The sequence below is a fragment of the Glycine max genome, chromosome 15, assembly GCF_000004515.6.
Source record: "Glycine max cultivar Williams 82 chromosome 15, Glycine_max_v4.0, whole genome shotgun sequence".
Classification (NCBI taxonomy): Eukaryota; Viridiplantae; Streptophyta; class Magnoliopsida; order Fabales; family Fabaceae; genus Glycine; species Glycine max.
Window position 1 is genome coordinate 22,991,169 of NC_038251.2, and position 22,918 is coordinate 23,014,086.

A 22,918-nucleotide genomic window follows, 5' to 3' on the forward strand; every position below is an offset into this window, starting at 1 on the left:
GGAGACTTTGGCTCAATTCATGCAAGTTTCAATGTCCAATCACAAGAGCACAGAATCTGCTATAAAAAACCTGGAGATTTGAGTAGGATAACTAGCTAAGCAGATAGCTGAAAATTCTTCTGGAAGTTTTGGGGCGAATACTGAAAAAAAATCCCAAAGAAGAATGCAAGGTTGTCATAACTGGAAGCAAGAGGGAAACTAGAAGATGAAGGGAGGAATAGTGATGAAAAAGAGTTACTAGCTGAAGGAGAAAAAGAAAAAGAAGAAAATCAAATGAGGGAGAAAAAAAATAAATGATGAAGAGAAAGAAGAAAATAATGAAAAAAAAGAGAAAAAAGGAAGAAAAGAAGACAAAGAGTGAGTTGGCCAGAGAAAAGAAGAAGGAGGTTGTCTCATGTTCAGGGAAGGAAGCACCATATCCTTTGGTGTCGTCCAAGAAAGACAAGGAATGACACTTTACCCGTTTCCTTGATATCTTCAAGAAATTGGAGATAACTATCCCCTTTGTAGAAGCCTTGAAACAAATGCCACTCTACTCCAAGTTTCTGAAAGATCTACTAACTAAAAAGGGCAAATATATCCATAGCGATAATATTATGGTGGAAGGAAATTGCAATGCTATTATTCAGAGAATCCTTCCACCTAAATACAAGGATCCAGGGAGTGTCACAATCCTTTGCTCTATTAGTGCGTTGTCTGTTCGAAAATCCCTTATTAACTTAGGAGCCAACATATATTTGATGCCTCTCTCCATGTGCAAAAGGATTGGAGAGCTGGAAATCATGCCAACAAGAATGACATTACAACTAGCAAATCGGTCTATTACAAGGCCTTATGGCGTGGTAGAAGATGTTTTGGTCAAGGTGCGGCAATTTACCTTTCCTGCAGACTTTGTGATCATGGATATTGAAGAGGATGCTAAAATCCCGCTGATTTTAGGTTGTTCCTTCATGTTAACTGCCAATTGTGTGGTAGATATGGGGAAAGGTAATCTGAAAATGGGAATAGATGATCAGAAGATCACATTTGACTTGTTTGATGCAGAAAAACACTCACTTGACCGAAATGTTTGTTCTAAGATGGATGAAGTTGAGAATGAAATGGTTCTGATGGCTAGAGCCAAGATTACTCCAGACCCTTGAGGTAACATGCATCAAGCTAATGACGTTAAAGAAGCGCTCACTGGGAGGCAACCCAGCTCTTTTTCCTTATTTTTCTTTTTCTTTGTTTTCTTAATCATTGCATATAGTTAGATTTCAACTCGCTTGTGATTGTTAGAGTAAGACATCAACATGTTTTGTATGAGAAAAGGGGTTGCTAAAGCTTCTCTGAAGATGTGGATGTGGAAATAACTTAGAAAACGTTTTAGTCATCCACTTGCTCAGCGCGCCATGTGCGCTAAGCGAATCAGTCTTCATGCGTTGAGTGAGTAACCACTCGCACTAAGCGTGCCAACCCCTACCCATTGGCTGAAAGGGTCTCGCTAAGCGAGACAGTTGCGCTAAGCCCAAAAAATTCTTTGGAATTGGGCTAAGCGAGCCAGCTCGCTAAGCGCATCACATAGTCTCACTAAGCGCACTTGTGCGCTAAGCGCTAATCACTCTCTGCCATAACCCTCATGTCAATTGGGTTAAGCGGGTCATACCCGCTAAGCCCAATTATCTCTCTGGAATGGCATTATGCTGAGCGAGATCATCTCGCTAAGTGCAATCCGCTACTGCATCTTGAGGCATTTAATTCGCTAAGCTGGCCACGTCCGCTTAGCTCAAGTTGTAGACCAATCAGAGTTGCAGAACTCGCTAAGCGCGTATTTGTTCCCTAAGCCCAAAACCATCTCGGGTTTTCTAATTTTCAAATTGGGCTAAGTGAGTCTGTCTTGCTAAGCGCATGAATTTAAAATATGAAAATTCAAACATCACTGAGTGCTCGCTTAGCGAGTCACTCACGCAAAGCGAGACAGTCGAAACTGCCAAAAATAAGACATAATTGCCCTAGGCAGTTACTTTTGCACAATTCATCCATCATTGGCATTCACCATCTACACTATACTCATATTTTCTTGCTACCCTCTGCTTCTTTTTGCCCTTATCCCTACTCACTTAGTTCATCCTCAGCAATCCAAGTAAGTAATTCTTACTTTACTTTTTTTTATTTTGTTTTTGAACCTAGGGTAGAAGACAATGTTGCTTGCTCTGTGATTTTGATTGTTTGTTGATATTGTTGTCCATTGCTTAATTGTTTGATTATATGTTGTTAGGGCATGTAGGTTCATTTGATGTGTTTTGATTAGAGTTCTTAGGCCTGAAAGTGGCTGGAAAGTAGGGGCTTCAAAGCCCCATATTTTTTGGAAATTTTGATGTACTCGCTAAGCGAGTTCATCAATTTTGGATGAATTTCTAGGTTTTCTTATGAACTCGCTAAGTCGTCCCTGTCCCGCTAAGCGTGTTCATCATTTATGTTTAAATTTATGCTTATGTGCATGAACTCGCTAAGCCATTGCACTTCGGCTTAGCGTGCATTTAAATTCCTAGTTTTTAATTTTTGAGTTCGTAAGAACTCGCTAAGCCGGCATGTCGTGCTAAGCGATTTAGTTTACTTAGGTTAGAATTTATGAGGCTTTTGGAATTCTGTTGGCAGCTAAGCGAGCCATGCTCACTAAGCACCCATGCCTCTGAAAGTTTGAATAAACCTAGGCTAAGCAAGTCAGTCTCGCTAAGCCCAAGTCAATTTAGTATTCTGAAATTTTGTTCGTGCGCTAAGCGAGTCTGTCTCGCTAAGCGTAACTTCTTCTCTGTTTTTGAATAAGGTTTAGTGAGCCTACTCGCTAAGCCAATTATGTTTCAATGGTCAAGTTTGGCTAAGCGCCTACTGGCGCTATGCTTGTTTAGTGTGTCACGCTAAGCGAGTCGTTCTCTCTAAGTGCAATTAGCTCTGTGTTGGAGAATAAGGCTTAGCGAGCCATGCTCACTTAGCCATTGTGTTGTGTCAGCTAAGCGAGTGTGTCTCGCTTGGCCAAAGTGTTTATTTTTATGTAATCGCGCTAAGCGCGCCCTGTGTGCTAAGCATACCCTGTTATTTTCTGAAGGCGCACTAAGCGAGCCAGTCTCGCAAGCGTCTAATCCATTTTTCTGTTTTATTTTTCTGCTTTTAGTTTTGAATAAAACCTGTCTAATTTTATTTCCTATGATTCTTTTGATGTAGATGGCCTCGAGGAAGAGAAAGACAACTGCCTCCCGACCTCAGGAGCCCTACGACATGACGAGATTCATCTCTGAGGTCGCTTGGGAGCGCTATGAGTAGAACATTCACTCCCAGAACATCATTCCGAAGAGGAACGCTAATTTATTTATCACGGAGTATGATGAGTTCCGTTGGGAGCTCAAGAGGCACAGATGGCATAAAGCCTTGACCAGGCAGCCTAATGGTCGCATTGATGTGGCCCCGGTCAAGGAGTTTTATGCAAACTTATTTGATCCGAAAGACAAGTCTCCCAGGCAGGTTCGAGTTCAAGGGAGGTTGATTAAGTTTTATAGGGAGACGGTTAACGCATTTCTGGAGACCCCCGTGGTTTTGGAGCCAGGGGAGTGTTACACTGCTTACTCCAGATTCTGCAGCACACACCCAGATCCTTAGGAGCTTGCTTCCAAGCTCTGTATTCCAGGGTGCGGTTTTATTCTAAATGCTAAGGGAGCGCCCTGAAAGCTCTTGAGGAAGGATCTTACTACATTGGCGCAAACCTGGAGCATCTTGTCTTACTCCAACCTCGCCCCCACCTCTCACACGTCTGATCTTAACATGGATAGGGTGAGGTTAGTTTATGTTCTACTAACGAAGATGGACATGGATGTGGGCTCGTTCATCTCTGGACAAATCTCACAGATGGCCCAGTCCAACTCCTCTCGGCTAGGATTCCCTGCACTTATTACAACACTATGCATCGCTAGAGGAGTGGTCCCTGACTCACTTAATTTTGAGTCCTTGAGCCCTGCCATTAATTTGGCATATATTAGGGAGAACTGTTGGAACCCGGATGATCCCATGATCACATTTCCGAGGACCCACAAGACTCGGGCTAGGGGACCTGACGCTTCTGCTCCTTCTTCTTCTGCTCCCCTTGCTCCAACACCACCACCACCAGCTCTAGTACCAGCACCCTCCAGCTCCTCTACTCAAAGCACAGATATTCTTGTGCCAATGCTGCAAAGCTTTCACCATGGCTTATGCCTGGTGATGTAGAGTATACATGATTTGGCTCAGCATCGACCCATCATCAGCATGGAGGACTTTATGGCCCAGTTGGCCTGGCCAGGAGTCCAGCCTTCTCCTTTGGGGGGGGAGTGAGGCAACACCAGAGGCCGAGGAAGAGGCTGAGGAGACTCCAGACGTTACTTTTGTTGCCACACCCATCGAGGATATAGATTATGCAGTTGATATGGCGGCGACATAGAGCACCTGGGATCCCTGGCCCACTCCAGCACCAGATACATCTTTGCCGGCCCAAGATGCTCCATCCTCACCTCATGATGAGCCCACTCCAGTACAGGATGATTAAAGACAGGGCTTTATTTATTTTTTTGTTATTTAGATTCAGTTTTTAAATTTTAGTTTTAGTTTCAGTTTATTTAATTATTTAGCACATTTCACAACTTTTTGAACAGTTTACATTTATATGCACGATGGTTTGATTGGGGCATTTCAATAGAAGCTAGGAATAAAAAAGAGTTGATCTAAGGATGAATGCTTTCCTAGAACCTAAGTTTGCATCCTAGAAAAACCATGAATTGTTTGTAGCCCAGCCTCATTACAAGCCAAGAAAGTTCTTCAGATTTAATTTGTGTGTTTGTGATTGTATGGCATGAGATGAAATGCAAAAGTTGAGACTTGTGTTGGTTGTTGATTTGAAGAATTACCTTAAACACTTGTGCTTATAAGAGAAATAGTGACCGTGAGAATTAGGCTTGATGAACCTTCCTTGATACCTGTCTTGCTTGCTAGCTTATTTCACTTGTGCTGCTTAATGATCATGTTCATATCTTTGAAATTCTACATATCTTTATGAAGAGCTATTGGTTGAAGTATTGCTTGCCACTTATGTCATGTGATTGAATGCTTTAGAACAAACACATTTCTTTTGAGTAACCACTGTGAATTCTGCCACTTGAGGACAAGCAAAACTGTAAATTTGGGGGAGTTTGTTAGTCGTTATTTATGACTAACTTTTGTATTGAATAGTGACGTGAAATTAGCATCGTTCCTCCAATTTATGGTTCTTTTTGTAGGAATTGTACATATTTTCATGTTTAGTTTGATGTTATATAGTAGATACTCTCATTTTGTGAATTAATGTTGAAACCACTTCAATTTCAGGCTAAAAGAATAGAAGGTTCAAGTAACTGGTGTCTTGCTAAGCGAGGCTTATGCGCTTAGCGAGTGACATCCGCTAAGCGAGGCATGCAGCTCACTTAGCATGATAGGAAACCCTATAAGAGGATCAGTTAGAGATGTGCTTGCCCAGCACACCGTAAGCTCGCCCAGTGAGTCATTTGTCTCTTCTCGCGCTCAGCTCGCTAAGCCAAAATTCACTTACTCTCGCTTAGCGAGCCAATCTCGCTAAGCGAGCCTTCAGAAGCTGAAATGTCCAAGTAGCCTGTAAAACACTGAAGTTGGCGGAAATCAAGGGAGGATTCGAAAAATAGAGCCAAGGGAGAAGCTAGAGCGACAAAAACAAAGCCACCAAGAAAGTTTAGGTTATAGGAGTGAGATTAGGATTCTAAAGGTTGAAGGAGACATTCTCAACCCTTCTTAGCTATTTTTCTTCACTCAAAATATGCTTTTCTTTGTATTGAAAGCTCATTACTTGTAATGGAAGGCTAAACCTCTTGGTTGGGAAGTTATGCTGAACCCTTGATGTAATATTCTTTCACTATCTATTTAATGTTGTTTTTATGTGTTCATTGCTTCCATCTATGCTTATTTTTACATGTTTGTGGCTTGATCACCCATTTGTATGTATAGTTAGGATTTTTAGCATTGGAAAGTGCTTTAAAGCCTTAGAACTTGATAGAGCAAGCTAGAAAACTGTATGTCTAGGAATTGAGTGCAGCGATCTAGTCTATATTATGCTGTAGACTTAATGCAACTCTTTTAGGCTGAGTTTGTTGAGGGATCAAGGACGAGGTTTAAAGAGAGTTAGGCCATTCACTCGAGGGATCTTGGTTTGGGTAATTTCTTAGCATAAGAACACTAGGATAACATTAAATAGAGAAAAACATATAACAACATCAAGGAAAATTCAGTAGAACGGCCCAACGCTTTTCACTTGACTGTTTTTACTTCTCAAATCGTAGATATTTAGTTTATAGTTAACTAGATTTCCACACAAAAACCCAACTTGATATTTACTTGCTTTCGATTTATACAAATGTCTGCTCACTGAATATACATTTTCTGAGTGAAACAAATTCCCTGTGGATACAATACTCAGTCTTACCGTTTTATATATTACTTGTGGACTCGGTACACTTTCCAAATAGTAGAGAGCGTAATAAACACCCAGGTCCATTTGCTAAGTTTATTCATAAATGTGACATTTGTGCGCAATACACAATGCCTGGTACACCACAAAAAAATGGTGTATCAGAAAGGTGTAATAGAACTTTAATGGATACGGTTAGGAGTATGTTAATCAATTCAACTTTACCCGTATCTTTGTGGATGTATGCCTTGAAAACTGCCATGTATTTGTTGAATAGGGTTCCTAGTAAGGCAGTTCCAAAGACAACTTTTGAACTGTGGACAAATAGGACACCTGGTATAAGGCACTAGCATGTTTGGGGTTGTCAGGCAGAAATAAGGATTTATAATCCGCAAGAAAGAAAATTGGATGCAAGAACAATCAGTGGATATTTCATTGGTTATCTAGAAAATTCAAAGGGGTATATGTTTTATTGTCCTAATCATAGTATGAGAATTTTCAAAACTGGAAATGCAAGGTTCCTTTGAAAATGGTGAAATCGGTAGGAGTACAGTTCCACGAGAAGTGGAAATTAAAGAAGTTAGAGTGTAAGTCCCTTTAGCTTGTGCCTCTAGTAGTTAGGTGATTGCTCCTTTAATTATTGTTACAAACAATAATGAAGAAGCACAACACAATAATGAGCCCATGATACACAATGAACCTATTGGTGAAGAACCGCAAGAAGTAACATTAAGGAGGTCTCAAAGAGAAAGGAGATAAGCTATTTCGAATGACTATGTGGTATACCTACAAGAAACAGAAACGGACTTAAGCATTAATGATAATGATCCAGTTTTGTTTTCACAAGCTATAAGTTGTAATAATTCTGAGAAGTGGTTAAATGCCATGAAAGAAGAGATAAATTCCATGGAACATAATGGTGTTTGGGACCTTGTAGAATTACCAAAGGGTTGTAAAAGAGTTGGTTGTAAGTGGGTCTTCAAGACTAAACGTGACTCTCATGGAAACCTTGAACATTACAAGGCTAGACTTGTTACTAAGGGATTTACTCAGAAAGATGACATTGATTATAAAGAGACATTTTCTCCGGTTTGACAAAAGGATTCTTTCAGAATTATCATGGCATTAGTAGCCCATTATGATGTAAGCTCCATTGGAGCTTGTAGGCCTAGGATCTTCTTCATCAATGGATTCCTTTGCTTCTTGGAAGATGAATAAAAACGCAATGGAGAAGGAAGAGAGAGAGGAGACGCCAATTCAAGGAGAAGATGAGTCTAGAAGAAGCTCACCACCATATGAGGCCATGGATAAGAGCTTGGAGGAAGAAGGAGATGAATGAAGGGAGAGGAAGAGAAGAGCACGAAATTTTGTGCTCTAATAGAGCTTTGAAATCTGAAGTTTAATTTTCAAATCATCAAAGTTGAAAAAAATGCACACACATGACCTCTATTTATAGTCTAAGTGTCACACAAAATTGGAGGGAAATTTGAATTTCTATTCAAATTTCACTTGAATTTGAAATTGAATTTGCGGAGCCAAATTTTGGAGCCAAAATTTCACTAATTATGATTAGTGAATTTTAGCTATGGTTCAGCCCACTAATGCAAGATCAAGTCCAAGATCAAGTCCAAGATTCTCCACTAAGTGTGCTTAGGTGTCATGAGGCATGTAAAGCATGAAAGACATGCACAAAATGTGACTATATGATGGGGCAATGGGGTCTAGCAAGCAAATGCTCACCTCCCCCTCTAAAATTTAATTGGATTGGGCTTCTCCCAATTCAATTAAATTTATTTCCAACCACACACATCAAATATTCACTTAATGCATGTGAAATTACAAAACTACCCTTAATACAAAAACTAGTCTAGGTGCCCTAAAATACAAGGGCTAAAAAATCCTACATTTCTAGGGTACCTTACCTATATTATGGAGCCCTAAATAAAAGGCCCAAAAATAATGAAACCTTAATCTAATATGTACAAAGATAAGCGGTCTCATACTTAGCCCATGGGCCTGAAATCTACCCTAAGGCTTATGAGAACCCTAAGGCCTTCTCTTGCATCTCTAGCCCAATCTTCTTGGAGTCTTCTATCCAATGCCCTTGCGGGGTAGGATTGCATCATCCCCCCCCCCCCCTTGAAAAGGATTTGACCTTAAATCTCGAGATTTTTGAAACTCTAGGCTTTTTTCCTTAACACCTGTAAAAAGAACAAAAACATATGTATTAGTGGTGTTTGGTATGTTGAAGTAAAGTAAGGTCTGAAAACCCATTTCCTGGGCATCTTCCCATGAAGGAACATGGTTCCTAACCAACTCAATGAGTGGTGCTACAAGTATAGAAAAATATGGGACAAACCTTTTGTAAAAGTTTGTTAAGTCATGGAAGCCCCAAATTTTTCTTATACTTGGTGGAGTGGGCCACTCAGGAATGACCTTTATTCTCTTAGGGTTCATGGGAACCCCTTGATCACTATTTAAAAAATTAAGAAAAGTAATGCAATAAAACATACCTTTTTCTGTATTTTCATATTGATTATTCCTACCAAAAAGTATGACAAACCTAAGGTGTCCCATATGAGTACCTAAGTTTGTATTGAAACTAAAAATAAGAACAAACCTACCTAATGAGTCCCTATGTACACAAATCATGAAGATGTTGGGTGCACGAGTGATTTGACAATAGAGGGTTGCACCACTCAAAACATTCATCATACCACCTATTTTAGGGATTTGATGCCTAATAATACCTATTTTGGGCACCAACAAACCCTCATCCAACAACTTCTTTACTTGAGGAATAAACTCAAGCCTAAGAGGTGTGGCAATGCTAACAAGTGTCTTTTTACAAAGGGGAAAATGTGGAGGTTGTCTAAGAGGGTAATTTTCTTTAATAATTGCCTTTATTTCAAAATGACTTTCCTTCTTAGCTAACCTCTTGGAGGAGACACTTACCTCCTTACACTCCTCCTTAACTATTAAAGGTTGTCCTTCTTCTTGGGGGTAGATTTCTTCACTAGATTCTTCCCCTTTTGTTTCTTCACTTTCACTATAAGAAGGTGAAGTAGTAACCTCATCTTGGCTACTATAAATGTCTTGGCCCCTCATAATCATGGTTTTCTTGGTGGGGCATTGAGAAGTAATGTGTTCTATTCCAAGACATTTAAAGCACTTCATGGAGCTAGTCTTCTCTTGCATACTAGCCTTAAGGGGTTGTTTTTCTATTGTCTTCCCCTTATCATCTTTGGGCTTAGAAGGTGTCACCCCTAAGATGCCTTGACCTTGGTCTTTCTTTGGATAAGAGTGAGAGCCATAAAATTTTGAAGTAGACTTCCTTTTAAGTTGTTGCTCTACCCTTATTTCCCAATCTAAGTTAGCCTCTACATTGTCCTTCCCATGGAAGTATGAGAGGTTAATGTTAGCCTCTTGAGGCTTTCTTTCCTTTTCTCTCCCATGGGAGTGAGTTCTAAGATCTGACCTATGCCTTCCTTCATAATAGTCACGAAGTTCTTCACTTAGGCTCTTGCAAGAGTTATGACTACTTGAGGAAGCATGTTTTTCTTTTCATAACTCTTTTAGTATTTTCCTTCTTTCTTCTTCCCTTATTTTCTCTTTTTCATCTTGACTTATTTCTTCCACTCTTTTTTTTCCTTTTTCTTTTCTCTCTTGTTTTTCTTTCCACAACTTAAGGGATCTCAACTCATCTAATATCTTATATAAGGGGTCCTTAGGAGTAGAACCCTCAGCATTAAGACTAGATGAAGCATGAAGACTCGTGTTGGTTCCTAAGTTGTGGTTCTTTCTTGTTGGGGGTTTGAAAACAAAAGGTAAAATAAACTATGGTTGAAACTAGCCAAAATAAACACTAAAAGAGGTGTGAAAGATAAGGTAAAAACTAATTGGTAAAAGGCAAGCTATCTAGGCGGTTTGACAATGGAGGGTAAAGGAAATAAGCTATGAAAGTAAGCAAGAAATTAAAGTGCAAGAAATGCAAACTAGGCAGATCCTAAGAGTGTTTGGATGACCTCATTTAAGGTTCCCAACAAAACACTCACTATCCTAAAGAAAAATTGCCTAAAATTATTACACACAAATGGATGTAGGGTGACCTTTTGGAGGCTCCCAACTTACTTCCAATAAAAGGCCTTTTTGTTACAAAATTTGAAAGCAAAGAAAATTGCCAATTACAAAATTACAAAAAAAAAAGTCCTCAATTGTGGTGGCTATTCTCTCTTTGGTGTTTCACCCAATTTCGAGTGCTTCTTAGTCCAATAACTCTTAAGGTGGTTGGCCCCTTGCTTCTTGACTCAAATTCTTCAAGGTATGACACCAATCCTCCTTTTCAATTCCCTATATGGCAACTCACAAGGAAGGAAACAAAGAGACAAGCAATAACCAAAGACCAAAAAAAAAAATGAAATGAAAGCTAAACCAATAGAGTTTTAACAAGACAAATTTTTAGGTATTTTTCAACAATTAAAGCAATGAAAAGTACATAAAAGCAAGCTAGGACTCAAAGAGAAACTTAGAATGGCTCTAGAGTAGAGTAAAAAAACCAAAATAAAAAGACTCAAGAAACCTCTAGTTTTGGAACTTTTATTTTTCACACTAATTTTCATTTGAAATTTTAGAACAAGGATTGATATAAAATAGGCACCAATTATAGAACAAATTTTGAGCCAAAACAACAAGCACACTTCCCTTTAACTTTTTTTTCCTGGACACTGATTTTTCTGCCAACTTGTGTGATTTTTATTATTTTTTCCTTTAATCCAAATCGTTTGGTTCTTTTTGCATAATTTTTGTCCAGATGTTTAGAAAATTCAGTAAACATTTCAGCTCAAAAACCGTAGTGACAAATTCCCAGTAATTTATACAAGTTCGTATGTTCAAGCTGCCAGCACCAGCGATTTCAACCTAGAAATCAAGAGTAGTGTTTATGTTGCTTAAGGCTTGGATAGTTACAATTTGTGTTTGCTTATTGATGTGTCATCATTTTCTCATATTTCTTAACCCTTTTTGTCACCATTTTAATTACTGATTAGCCTTAACTGTCAAATTAATTATGCAATTTTATCATTTTGGCCTATTGGATTAATTTTGTGTTTTTAATTTATTTCAGGAGAATTATAAGTAATTGGACTTGACTCCGGAATTGGGCTTGGACTTGAAGAGAGCAGGCAATTTTATTCTACCAAATCTTATCTTATCTATATTTTATCTCATCTAGATATTATTTCATCTAGATTTTATCTTATCATATCTAGATTTTATCTCATCAAGATATTATTTCATCTAGATCTTATCTTATCTTATCTAGATTTTATCTAGATTTTGTCTTATCTTATCTACATTTTATTTTCTTTATGGGCTTGGACTTAAAACAGATTTGTAAGCTTTGGGGTTGAGAAATATATAACAGCACCAAGGTTCTAGTTTTAGTCTTTCTCTCTCTCTTTTGTTTTAGCTTTTTTTTTGTTTTGGAGAATAATTCTAGTTTTCTTCATTTTCTACTACAATTTCGTTTGCTATTGATTAATGGAAGGCTAAGTCTCCAGCGTTGTTTTCACTTGAGGATCAAGCACAACTCTCTTTGAGGTTTTATTATTACTATTGCATTCTGCTCAGTTTTTCCTCTTCACCAATTACTCTGTATTTGTTGCTATTAATCCATGCATGCTTAGTGCTTGATTAATTGTCTCTACGCTTAATTTACGTTCATGTTTAATGATCAGTTTCGTTCATGATTAATTGGTGTATGTGTTGCTTAATCACATAATGAATGTCTTATGTTAAATTTCGCTTAGTAATTTAATTTAGGGTTGGATTAAGTGGTTGAACTGATAAAGGATAAATCCTCGTAACCTAGGATAAGAGACTTGCTTGTGAATCAAGGGCAAACAACGTGTTTTAATTCTGATATTTTCTAATTCAAATTTACTTGTTGTTTAATTTAAAAAAACAAACAACCCCCCCATTCGTTAATGTTTTATTACAATTTGTTATGAACGTTTGGTTGACCATTTCTCGTTGGGAGGCGACCTAGGATCACTTCCTAGATACTGTATTTTTAATTTTAATTTGATTCGGGTACGGCCTCGATCAAATTTGGTGTCGTTGCTGGGGAGCAATGGGCCAAAGGTTCATAATAGTGTTTAGTTATCTTATTTTGTGTAGCGTTCTATTTTGCATTTCAGTTGCATTCCCTGTTTAGCGACTGATTCAGCCTTTTGTTTTGCTATGAACAGTGCTGAACAGTGATTAGCAATTGGGAATTAGCGACAGATTTTGCAATTTAATTAACGATTTTTGTTTTGATAGTTAGAGTTGTTATTTTTGGCTAAATTTTTGTGTGGTAGCTTCTTTTGATCCATATTTCGTGTGAAAAATACCAAGAGCACTTAGTGTGGCAGTATTTGACAGAGACAAAAATTTTGGGAACTTGTTTTTAGCAAAACTTCAAACCGCCATAACTTTTGCTCCGTGTATCAGAATAACTATTATTATATATGCATTTGGGGTAGAAAAAACTTTCCCATGTTGTGGCAACCCACTGAAGCCGGTTGGGGTCTTCCAAACTCCAAAATTCAGTCGTTTACTAAGTTTTTTTATTTTTCAAGTATTATTGTCATATTTTTCTAAACTTTGCTTAGGTACTTTTCATAGTTAGACTTTGAATTTTTGTTTGAAAATTTTTGTGCTATCTTTCATGATTTTAGGGTGTTCCTCACAAAATTTCAGCTTATTTTGATATCGTTTGAGTATAGTTGTAGTTTTACCCCCTTGTTAGGTGCTTGTTGAGAAACACATTATTTGCTACATATAGTGCATGACTAGGGGTAATCCAGGTGATTTACAACCCTTTGATCCTAAAATAGATAGAACCTTTCATAGATTAGTTAGGCATAGTGTGCATCCTGGTCATTCTGTGCATTTTGAACATTTTGAGTATTCTGAGTATTCTGTTGCTAGTGATTCTGAATATTCTGATTTTGAGTATTCAATTACTAATTTTCATACTGAGAACATGGCTCAACCTCCACCTCGTGAGAGGACTCTTAGGGAGACGGCTGCACCTGATTTCACTTATGAAAGCTTATGCATTCAATATCCTGATGAGGGTGTTCCATATGTTCTCAAGATTGGACTAATACATTTGTTGCCCAAGTTTCATGGTCTTGCAGGTGAAGATCCTCATAAGCATCTTAAGGAGTTCCATATTGTTTGTTCCACCATGAAGCCCCCTGATGTCCAAGAAGATCATATCTTTCTAAAGGCTTTTCCTCATTCTCTGGAGGGAGTGGCAAAAGATTGGTTCTACTACCTTGCTCCCAGGTCCATTTTCAGCTGGGATGACCTTAAGAGGGTGTTCTTGGAAAAATTCTTCCCTGCATCTAGGACCATTGCCATCAGAAAAGACATTTCAGGCATCAGACAACTTAGTGGAGAGAGCTTGTATGAGTACTGGGAAAGATTCAAGAAATTGTGTGCAAGCTATCCTCACCACCAGATTTTTGAGAAACTCCTTCTTCAATATTTCTATGAAGGACTTAGCAACATGGAGAGGAGTATGATTGATGCTGCCAATGGTGGAGCTCTTGGTGATATGACCCCTGTTGAGGCTAGGAATTTGATTGAGAAGATGGCTTCCAACTCCCAACAATTTAGTGCAAGAAATGATGCTATTATCCTTAGAGGAGTCCATGAGGTGTCCACGGATTCATCTTCATCTACTGAAAATAAAAAGCTTGAGGGAAAACTTGATGCCTTGGTCAACCTAGTAACTCACCTTGCCTTGAATCAGAAATCTGCACCTGTTGCAAGAGTCTGTGGTCTATGTTCTTCTGCAGATCACCATACAGATCTTTGTCCTTCTTTGCAGCAATTTGGAGTCAATGAGCAACCTAAAGCTTATGCTGCAAACATTTATAATAGACCCCCTCAGCAGCAAAATCAACAACAGCAGAATAATTATGATCTTTCAAGCAACATATACAATCCAGGTTGGAGAAATAATCCAAATTTGAGATGGGCAAGTCCTCCACAACAACAACAGTCTGTCCCTCCTTTCCAAAATATTGCTGGTCCAAGCAAGCCATATGTTCCTCCTCCAATACAGCAACAGTCACAACAAAGACAGCAAGCAACTACGGCTCCTCCTCAACCTTCCTTAGAAGAGTTAGTGAGGCAAATGACCATCCAGAATATGCAATTTCAGCAAGAGACAAGAGCCTCCATTCAGAGTCTGACAAATCAGATGGGACAGATGGCTACTCAGTTGAACCAAGCTCAGTCCCAAAATTTTGACAAATTGCCTTCACAAACTGTGCAGAATCCAAAAAATGTGAGTGCCATCACCTTGAGGTCTGGCAACCAAATTCAAGTGCCTCCACCAGTAGCAGCACCTGCACCTGAACCTGTCAAGCTTCATTCTACACCTGAAAAAGAGGATGAGATAGTTGCACAAAAGAGAAAGCTTCCTAACAAAAATTTTCATGCAAGTGGACCTTCTTCTAGTAGTTCTGACTTGCAACAGCCTCCTATCCCTCTTCCATTCCCACCTAGAGCAATTCCAAACAAAAAAATGGAAGAAGTGGAAAAGGAGATCTTGGAGACCTTCAGGAAAGTAGAGATGAACATACCTCTGCTAGATGCCATTAAGCAGATTCCAAGATATGCCAAGTTTCTAAAGGAGTTGTGCACCCACAAAAGGAAGCTCAAAGGCAACGAAAGGATTAGCATGGGCAGAAATGTGTCAACATTGATAGGTAAATTTGTTCCTCACATTCCTGAGAAATGTAAGGACCGAGGTACTTTCTGTATACCTTACATTATTGAGAACAGTAAATTTGAGAATGCTATGCTAGATCTAGGAGCATCAGTTAGTGTCATGCTTCTTTCCATTTTCAATTCTTTATCTCTTGGACCTTTGCAATCTACAGATGTGGTGATTCATTTGACAAATAGAAGTGTTGCTTACCCCGTAGGTTTCATAGAGGATGTGCAGGTTTGGGTTGGTGAACTTATTTTTCCTGTTGATTTTTATGTTCTTAATATGGAAGAGGGATTTTCCCATGGTTCAGTTCCAATTATTTTAGGCAGACCATTTATGAAAACAGCCCAAACCAAGATAGATGTTTATGCTGACACATTGTCTATGGAATTTGGTGATATTATTGTTCATTTTAACATTCTTGATGCCATGAAACATCCATTTGAGGATCATTCTGTTTTTCGTGCTAAGATAATTGATCAGATTGTTGATGATTATATGTTTGATTTTGATTCTGTTCTTCATGGTAGGAAACATCCATTTTTATCTGATTTGCATACTTGTCATTCCTTATGCATTGAATTTGAATCTAAGTTTGAATTTGATCTTGTATCTGATTTTTATGTTGAGAATGAATTTGAATTTGAGTCTGGTTCTAATTTTTTGGGTGTTGTACCTCTTGATGTTGATTTTTTAGAGTCAGAATGCACTAACCATGTTGCAGGAAGTGCATATACTTCTGACTTGCTTTATGAGGTACAGGCTGAGGAACCTTCTTCTTCTCCTTTCCTGGTTCCTCCCACTGTTCAGTCACCACCCACACTAAAGTTGAAGCCCTTACCAGCAACCCTCAAATATGCTTACTTGGAGGACATGGAAAATTTTCCAGTGATCATCTCTGCCTCCCTTGATGCTGAGCAAGAGGAGAAGTTGTTGCTAGTGCTCAAGAAGCACAAGAAGGCCATTGCATGGACTTTAGCAGACATTCCTGGTATTAGCCCATCTACCTGCATGCATAGGATACTTTTAGAGGATGGAGCTAAGCCAATAAGGCAGCCACAACGACAACTCAACCCCATCATTCTAGATGTGGTGAAAAAGGAAGTGACCAAGCTCTTACAAGCTGGAATCATCTACCCCATTTCTGACAGCCAGTGGGTGAGTCTAGTCCAAGTGGTTCCTAAGAAGACAGGTCTCACAGTGATTAAGAATGAAAGGGATGAGCTTATCCCCACAGGAGTGCAGAACAGTTGGCAAGTCTGCATTGATTATAGGAGGCTGAACCAGGTAACCAGAAAAGATCATTTTCCCCTGCCTTTCATTGATCAATGCTTGAGTGCTTGGTAGGTAAGTCCCATTACTGTTTTCTTGATGGTTTTTCTAGTTATTTACAAATTCATATTGCTCCTGAGGATCAAGAAAAGACCACATTCACCTGTCCTTTTGGCACTTTTTGCCTATAGGAGGATGTCATTTGGCCTATGCAACGCCCCTGGTACCTTCCAGCGTTGTATGCTTAGCATTCTCAGTGATTTTTTAGAGAGTTGCATAGAGGTGTTTATGGATGATTTTACTGTTTATTGATCTTCTTTTGATGCATGTTTGGATAGTCTGGATAGAGTTCTTAGTAGATGCATTGAAACTAACCTTGTGCTGAATTTTGAAAAATGTCACTTCATGGTAGAACAAGGTATAGTTTTAGGACATATCATTTCCAGTAGGGGCATAGAGGTAGACCCTGCAAAAATAGTTGTTATTTCACAATTGCCTTACCCCTCTTGCGTGTGAGAGGTTCGTTCTTTTCTTGGTCATGCATGGTTTTATAGGCGCTTTATCAAGGATTTTAGCAAAGTGGCCCTTCCACTATCCAATCTGCTGCAAAAGGAGGTGGAGTTTGATTTTGATGACCGGTGCAAAGAGGCTTTTGATTGCCTTAAGTGTGCGGTGACTACCACCCCTATCATTCAGGCACCTGATTGGACAGCCCCATTTGAGCTAATGTGTGATGCATCCAATTACGCATTGGGGGTTGTCCTTGCTCAAAAGATTGATAAGTTGTCTCAGGTGATCTACTACGCCTCCATAACTTTGGATCCTGCTCAAGCAAATTACACTACCACGGAGAATGAGCTATTAGCGATAGTTTTTGCTCTTGAAAAATTTCGTTCATATTTGCTTGGTACTCGTGTTATTGTTTATACTGACCATGCAGCTCTGAAGTACCTATTGAAGAAGGCTGAATCAAAGCCTAGATTGATCAGGTGGATGATTTGGCTCCAAGAGTTTGATTTGGAGATCCGTGATTGAAGTGGTGCACAAAACCTCGTGGCTGACCATCTGAGTAGGATTGAGTGTGTGTCTAAGGACACACCCATTCGGGATGATTTTCTGAATGACCATTTGTACATTCTGTATAGTATTTCTGATTCCTTCCCCACTCCCTGGTTTGCTAATATTATGAATTATTTGGTTGTTTCTGTTTTTCCTCCCTTAGCATCTAATGCTCAAAATGATAAAATTAAGAGCGATGCTAAGCATTATATTTGGGATGACCCCTATTTGTGGAAGTTGTGCAGTGACTAGGTTATTAGGAGATGCATTCCAGACCATGAGATTGACTCGATCCTGCAATTCTGTCATTCTTCCGTACCAGGTGGTAATCTTGGCATACAGAGGACATCTCGCAAGGTGCTTGACTGCGGTTTCTATTGGCCCACCATCTTCAAAGATGTGTGGAGAATCTATAGCACTTGTGAGCCTTGTCAAAGAGCAGGCAGCTCACCTGCATGGAGACAGCAAATGCCTCAACAACCCATGTTATTCTGTGAGGTGTTTGATGTCTGGGGTATAGATTTTATAGGGCCTTTCCCTGTCTCTTTTGGTTTTGTTTATATTATGCTTGCTGTTGATTATGTTTCAAAATGGGTGGAAGCCAAACCCACCAGAACTAACGATGCTAAAGTTGTTGTGGATTTTGTTAGATCTAATCTGTTTTGCAGGTTTGGAGTTCCTAGAGCCATCGTTAGTGATCAAGGCACCCATTTTTGTAATAGATCCATGTATGCCTTGCTCAAAAAGTATGGGGTCGTGCACAAAATTTCCACACCTTGCCACCCCAAACTAATGGGCAGGCTGAGATTTCAAATAGGGAGATAAAAAGGATCTTGGAGAAGATTGTGCAGTCGAATAGAAAAGATTGGAGCACCAAGCTGGATGGTGCTCTTTGGGCGCATAGGACTGCCTACAAAGCACCCATAGGAATGTCTCCTCATTGGGTTGTCTTTGGCAAGGCATGTCATCTTCTTGTAGAGATAGAGCACAAAACCTATTGGGTTGTAAAGACCTGCAACTTCTCCATTGATCAAGCTGGAGAGGAAAGGAAGTTGCAACTAAGTGAGCTAGATGAAATCTGTTTAGAAGCCTAAGAGAATTTCAAATTCTTCAAGGAGAAGACCAAGAAGTTCCATGATAGTTTCATAGCTAAGAAGGACTTCGTGGTTGGACAACAAGTTTTATTGTATAACTCTAGGCTCGGACTCATGAGTGGTAAGTTGAGGTCAAAGTGGATTGGTCCTTTTGTGGTGACTAATTTTTTTCCTTATGGTACAATGGAGATCAAAAGTGAATCCACAGATAAGGGCTTCAAGGTCAATGGACACCGGCTGAAACCATTCCTCACAAATCCCTCCTTAGTGGATGTAGTGGTGGAGGAGACCTCCTTACTTCACCCTACTTCTCTTCCGCCATGACTTAGGGAGTTTTCTTTTTTTGTCTCCTTCTTTACTTTTATTGCACTTGTCCAAATTTATTGATTACTTTGATTGTTCTTGATCTTATGATTGTGCTACATTAAGGATAATGTGTTGTTTAAGTGTGAGGGGGGGGGGGGAGAAGATTGTTCTTTAATTTTGTTGGGTATTCTAGTTTAATTTTGTTAGGTTTTCTAGGTTAATTTTGTTATTTTGGTTTTATGTTTTGTGTACAACATTGCATGTTCTCTTTGAATTATAGGTTATGTACAGGTAATGGGTAATTGTTTTTGAAATAGGAGTTTCTTGGCATTTTGTGAATTTAATCCTTGTTTTTCTCTACATGTCAAGTTAGTTTTGAAAGCTCGAATTGAAAGTGATAGATTTACCCTTGTGAGAATTTGAGCCATCATTATCTATTTTATTCGGTGTGTTTTGCCCCATTGATTGCTTGCACAATAGCCTTGGCTTTACTCTTGTTGATACTTCTTGCTTCACATGCATGTTGGGAGATGATTTAGGCATTTTGTTCTTATAAGCCTCTAGCCAAATGAGCCTACCTTGAATTAATTCCTTTGATAGCCCCTTTGAGCCTATGTTTCCCTTTCTTTGTTTTGAAGCTCATTACAAGCCTTAAGTGAAAAACCATGATTTCACTCTACCCTTAAGGAATTTTGGAGCTTTGGAATTATTTTGGAAATAAGTGTGAAGGGGGGGGGGGGGGTATGTTTCATTGGATAATATGTTTTTGTTGGGCATGCTTGATGATGTATTTTGGCCATGCTTGATGTATATACATATATTACCTAATTGTTGCTTTATTTTTCAAATGCTTTCAATTGCTACTGTTCACATTCAAAAAATAAAAATAAAAATAAAAATAAAAATAAATAAAAAAAATGATGAAATTGAATAAATGAGGTCTTGGTTTGAAGACTTGGTTGATTTTGTTTTGGATTTACTTTTTAATTTTGGTTTTAGGGTTTACTACTTGTTCTTACTTCCCACTTATTCCCCATTGCTCCTCTATTTCTTTGGGTTTTAGCTACCATCCCATACTTTCATCTACCTTGTCCTTGGCCCCATTACAACCTTAAAAGACCTTTTGATCCTCATGTGCATGTGCTTATGATGTGGTTGTCAATTTTAGAGTCTTGCCAAGTCTATGTGGTGTTTGTTTTCATGGATGCTCTGAGAGTAAACAGTAGCCTAGACACTTGAGAGATAGAGTGCATATCTTGTGAGGCTTTATCACTTTTCATTCTTGAGCTGATTTACTATCTTGCCATGTTTGAGATGCTTGGATGATTTTCATGACGACCTTGACTCTTTAACTCTTTAGGTGTTGCATGTTACCCATTCTTTTCATTCCTTGAGATTCATTGAGAAATATGTAATTGTTGTTATGTCTGTTTGCTTCTCTTTAATGTCTCTGGATTTGTCCCTTGCTTTGTTTTTTGATTTTGCCCAGGAATGCAAAAGGCTAAGTGTGAGGGGATTTGATGTGTCATCATTTTCTCATATTTCTTAACCCTTTTTGTCACCATTTTAATTACTGATTAACCTTAATTGTAAAATTAATTATGCAGTTTTATCATTTGGGCCTATTGGATTAATTTTGTGTTTTAATTTAATTTTAGGAGAATTATAAGTAATTGGACTTGAATCCGGAATTGGGCTTAGACTTGAAGAGAGCAGACAATTTTATTCTACCAAATCTTATCTTATCTAGATTTTATCTCATCTAGATATTATTTCATCTAGATTTTATCTTATCATATTTAGATTTTATCTCATCAAGATATTATTTCATCTAGATCTTATCTTATCTTATCTTATCTAGATTTTGTCTTATCTTATCTTATCTAGATTTTATTTTATTTATGGGCTTGGACTTAAAATAGATTTGTAAACTTTGGGGCTGAGAACTATATAACAGCACCAAGGTTCTAGTTTTAGTCTCTCTCTCTTTCGTTTTAGCTTTTTTTGTTTTGGAGAATAATTCTAGTTTTCTTTATTTTCTACTACAATTTTGTTTGCTATTGATTAATGGAAGGCTAAGTCTCCAGCGTTGTTTTCTCTTGAGGATCAAGCACAACTCTCTTTGAGGTTTTATTATTACTATTGCATTATGCTCAGTTTTTCCTCTTCACCAATTACTCTGTATTTGTTGATATTAATCCATGTATGCTTAGTGCTTGATTAATTGTCTCTGCGCTTAAGTTACGTTCATGTTTAATGATCAGTTTCGTTCATGATTAATTGGTGTATGTGTTGCTTAATCACATAATGAATGCCTTCTGTTAAATTTCGCTTAGTAATTTAATTTAGGGTTGGATTAAGTGGTTGAACTGATAAAGGATAAATCCTCGTAACCTAGGATAAGAGACTTGCTTGTGAATCAAGGGCAAACAACGTGTTTTAATTCTGATATTTTCTAATTCAAATTTACTTGCTGTTTAATTAAAAAAAACAAACACCCCCCCCCATTCGTTACTATTTTATTACAATCTGTTATGAATGTTTGATTGACCATTGCTCGTTGGGAGACGACCTAGGATCACTTCCTAGATACTGCATTTTTAATGTTTATCTGATTTGGGTACGGCCTCAATCACTTATGCTCAATTATCTTGAATAACACAATTCAAGAGAGCTTCAGACTTATTTTGATTCACAAATCCAGCCACAACTCAGCACCATAACTCAACTTCATCATAGGCATCATGTAGGAAACTTAGAAAACAAAAAAAAAAAAAGAGTTCAACAACAAGACTACTTCTAAGAATTGATTTAGAACATGTTATGAACTAAATAACATGCATAAATTAGACTCAAAATTCAAAAGATAGGCTAAGAATGACAAGAATACATGAAAAAAATGTATCTAGAATTCAATCAACAAAATAAAAATTCAACACAAACTTAGAACATAATGTGACAATTACTATGACTAAACATGACTCTAAGGCAACATGGATTAAGTGATTTACACTTAGATTTTTGTGTTTTTTTTTCTAATCAATATTTTGGAAGAAAATTTAGATCTAAAGCTTCAGCACAAGAATATTATGAATGAAAAATGATAGAACCTAAAATCAACACAAAAACATGATTCAAGAGTAGATCTATAAAATTAGAACCATAGAAATGCAAGAACAAGTGTAGATCTAAGATTTAATCAGTTTATTTTTTTTGAATCTACTCTAAACAGCACCAAACCACAAGACAATGTAGCGTATACATGGAGAATAAGATGAAGAACAAGGAATTAAAGAGAATTCACCGAACAAAAAGATAGAGGAAACAAAAGAACATCACCTAGATGAAGATGCTCTTGATACCACATGATGTAAGCTCCATTGGAGCTTGTAGGCCTAGGATCTTCTTCATCAATGGATTCCTTTGCTTCTTGGAAGATGAATGGTAGTGCAATAGAGAAGGAAGAGAGACAGGAGATGCCACTTCAAGGAGAAGATGAGTCTAGAAGAAGCTCACCACCATAGGAGGCCATGGATAAGAGCTTGGAGGAAGAAGGAGATGAATGAAGGGAGAGGAAGAGAAGAGCACGAAATTTTGTGCTCTAAAAAAGCTTTGAAATCTGAAGTTTAATTTTCAAATCATCAAAGTTGAAAAAAATGCGCACACATGACCTCTATTTATAGCCTAAGTGTCACACAAAATTGGAAGGAAATTTGAATTTCTATTTAAATTTCACTTGAATTTGAAATTGAATTTGTGGAGCCAAATTTTGGAGCCAAAATTTCACTAATTATGATTAGTGAATTTTTGCTATGGTTCAGCCCACTAATCCAAGATCAAGTCCAAGATTCTCCACTAAGTGTGCTTAGGTGTCATGAGGCATGTAAAGCATGAAAGACATGCACAAAATGTGACTATATGATGTGGCAATAGGGTGTA

The 22,918-nt window shown here is 38.1% G+C and overlaps 1 non-coding gene across 1 annotated transcript; it reads right to left on the reverse strand.

Moving 5' to 3' along the window:
- Positions 1-13,880: 13,880 nt before the first annotated feature.
- Positions 13,881-13,987, reverse strand: LOC112999646 (small nucleolar RNA R71). The gene has a single exon (XR_003264857.1). It is a non-coding gene; the product is annotated as a small nucleolar RNA R71 (small nucleolar RNA).
- Positions 13,988-22,918: the final 8,931 nt, after the last annotated feature.